Source organism: Homarus americanus, unplaced genomic scaffold (genome assembly GCF_018991925.1).
Source record: "Homarus americanus isolate GMGI-L3 unplaced genomic scaffold, GMGI_Hamer_2.0 scaffold16391, whole genome shotgun sequence".
NCBI lineage: Eukaryota > Metazoa > Arthropoda > Malacostraca > Decapoda > Nephropidae > Homarus > Homarus americanus.
The window spans coordinates 11532-14803 of record NW_024743481.1 but is presented as its reverse complement, the minus strand read 5'-3'; the positions used below and the strand labels follow the sequence as shown (position 1 = coordinate 14803).

Sequence of the window (3272 nt, the reverse complement as noted above, 5' to 3'; positions counted from 1 at the left end):
GCCGACGAGCTGAATCCCCTCAGTTCGACCTTCGAGTTACCACCCGTATGGCTCTTAACGGTTTCACGTACTCTGGAACTCTCTCTTCAAAGTTCTATTCAACTTTCCCTCACGGTACTTGTTCGCTATCGGTCTCGTGGTCATATTTAGCCTTAGATGAAGTTTACCGCCTGCTTTGGGCTGCACTTTCAAGCAACGCAACTCTACAAAGAGGCCCTTTCCGACCGTCCCATCTGTACCCTCACGGGCACCGCCATACGGGCCTGTCACCCTCCATGGGCAGTGGCCGCTCTCAAGCTTGACTTAGACGGTATGGGACGGCGTGCTGGACCCTCTGACACGCAACACCCCTCGTGCCCGAAGACATCGAGGTTATGCGCTGGGCTTTTCCCGGTTCAGTCGCCCTTACTAAGGGAATCCCTGTTGGTTTCTTTTCCTCCACTTATTAATATGCTTAAATTTGGCGGGTAGCTCTCTCCTACTACGAGGTCGATCGTGGTCTCATCATCCTTAGGAGGAACATTTTCCCCAACCACGAAGCGGAAGACGCTCTGCCACCGACTTTCTTCACCACCGACATTACCACGTGCTGCTCCAAAAGACATAGAGAGGGAGGTTTGAGGGGCTTGTCGCGGGGGTACCAGCGGCCATGGCGCCAGTACTCCCACCCGACTCCGTTCCTTCTTATTCTTAAGACAGAGAGAGAGAGAGAGAGAGGAAGGTTTGAGGGGCTTGTCGCGGGGGTACGAGCGGCCATGGCGCCGGTACTCCCACCCTTGACTCCGTTCCTTCTTATTCTTCTTCTTCTTAAGACAGAGAGAGAGAGAGAGAGAAAGGTTTGAGGGGCTTGTCGCGGGGGTACCAGCGGCCACCTCCAGCCTGACTCCGTTCCTTCTTATTCTTCTTCTTCTTAAGACAGAGAAGGTTTGAGGGGCTTGTCTCGGGGGTACCAGCGGCCATGGCGCCGGCACTCCCACCCCTGACTCCGTTCCTTCTTATTCTTAAGACAGAGAGAGAGAGGAAGGTTTGAGGGGCTTGTCGCGGGGGTACCAGCGGCCATGGCGCCGGTACTCCCACCCCTAACTCCGTTCCTTCTTATTCTTCTGCTTCTTAAGACAGAGAGAGAGAGAGAGATAAAGGAAGGTTTGAGAGGCTTGTCTCGGGGGTACCAGCGGCCATGGCGCCGGCACTCCCACCCCTGACTCCGTTCCTTCTTATTCTTCTTCTTCTTAAGACAGAGAGAGGAAGGTTTGAGGGGCTTGTCGCGGGGTACCAGCGGCCATGGCGCCGGCACTCCCACCCCTGACTCCGTTCCTTCTTATTCTTCTTCTTCTTAAGACAGAGAGAGAGAGAGAGAGAGAGAGAGAGAGGAAGGTTTGAGGGGCTTGTCGCGGGGGTACCAGCGGCCATGGCGCCGGCACTCCCACCCCTGACTCCGTTCCTTCTTATTCCTCTTCTTCTTAAGACAGAGAGAGAGAGAGACAGAGAGAGAGGAAGGTTTGAGGGGCTTGTCGCGGGGGTACCAGCGGCCATGGCGCCGGCACTCCCACCCCTGACTCCGTTCCTTCTTATTCACAACGAGCAGCTTAGGTGCTCGGCCGTCTCAGCAACATCAATAGTGGTAAATAGCCAATAGGAAAAGTGTTCCAAGAGAACATCTCTCGCAGAGTCCTTTACACACTTTTAATGCATATACGCTCGTGTTCCGCCCTTACTTGGCCGCACCTTTGCCGCTTAAACTTTGACCTCTTTCCCCGTTCCCGCATGCGTGAGCGGCCTTTCCGGCTGCAGAACTAGTGCTCTATCCCGGCGAGCGCCATAATGAGGCGCAACACCGTCTTTAACGCGTTTAGAGAGAACTCCCCCTGCCTCCCTCCCAGGCCTGTCATGAGATAGACGTGGACTCGTGGCGAACTCTTAAAGAGAACGCCCACACCACGTCTGACCAAACATTCTCGTCCCGACGAGAGCAATTGTCATCTCTCTGCCTGCGCCACTACATGATAGATATATAGACTGCGGGCCCAGGCGCACTCAATTTAGGTTCCACTGCAATGCATGCCAAGCACTCTTTTCGAGGTGATAGACGAAATTCCGGCGGGCTTACTTAAAAGATATCCGACCCGGTTTCGTTTCCTCTTCGTGGGATGGAGTGCTTCTTCCCTGAGAGAGAAGGAGGACATGCGCCTCTTAGAACATGTGCAGCATCAGCCATGAGAGGCCGACGGCCATTCGTGTCTCTGTGGGCAGCAGGCAAAAGAGCGCCTCCAGTTATTTGCGAGGGCGACAACTGTCGTCGGGACGGGACACACACGGTGCCCGGCTTTGATTTCTTGTGGTTGAATGTGGGTGCGCCAAGTCCATGGACTTGCTAGTGATAGGCTTGTTTTTAAGGGCACGCCTCGCGCAAGGCGCGGGCGATTAAACCCCAAGGCGGAAGCTCGGTTCGGGTTACCCGCGTGTCGGGGAGACAGTCAGCAGGCACCGAACTCGCAGCATCCGATGGATGTATATTTCCGACCCTCGTAAAGGAGTGGCGGCGACAAGCTCATATGGCTGCCGCCGCCGCAATATGCGTTCAACTTGTCGATGTATCTGGTATTCTTGCGATTCACATACCGACACGCAGTTTGCTGCGGTCTTCATCGACCCACGAGCCGAGTGATCCCCCGTTAAGAGTTGTGCATTTGCCATTTGGTCTTTTTGCGACTAACCATCACAGGTCGAGTCTCAATGAAAGGGTTTGACAGACATAGCCCAAATTTGTGGGTTAGGTTTGGCCGGACGGCTTGTTGTTAAGTTTTGGAATTTTTTTTGGCATTGTAATTTTACTCTTGGGCAAGAGGCTTATTCGCCGGTAGTAAGGAACGGACCGGCAGCCTTCCATAGACCCGTCCGTCCTCCTCCGGTTGCGCGCTCTCGCCCGAGTGTGGTCCACCTACAGCGTAGTATTTTTGGTGCGGAGGCTGGGATTGTCCTCATTCGCTGCTGGAGTTGCCAGAGCAGAGCCCGAGACCGCCCAAATCAGTAAAGTAGTTTTAAGAGCGCCCCGTTCTCTTTCTCTCTGTTAATGATCCTTCCGCAGGTTCACCTACGGAAACCTTGTTACGACTTTTACTTCCTCTAAATGATCAAATTTGGACATCTTTCCGTCAGCTCGAGGCGACGACCCCAGAAAACCCTCGCGGGCAACAGGGCCGACAATCCAAGAGCGCCAGTCCGAAGACCTCACTAAATCATTCAATCAGTAGTAGCGACGGGCGGTGTGTACA

The 3272-nt window shown here is 54.2% G+C and overlaps 1 non-coding gene across 1 annotated transcript; it reads right to left on the bottom strand.

The window, feature by feature from the left end:
• Positions 1 to 2517: 2517 nt before the first annotated feature.
• Positions 2518 to 2681, bottom strand: LOC121877172. The gene has a single exon (XR_006090920.1). It is a non-coding gene; the product is annotated as a 5.8S ribosomal RNA (ribosomal RNA).
• Positions 2682 to 3272: the final 591 nt, after the last annotated feature.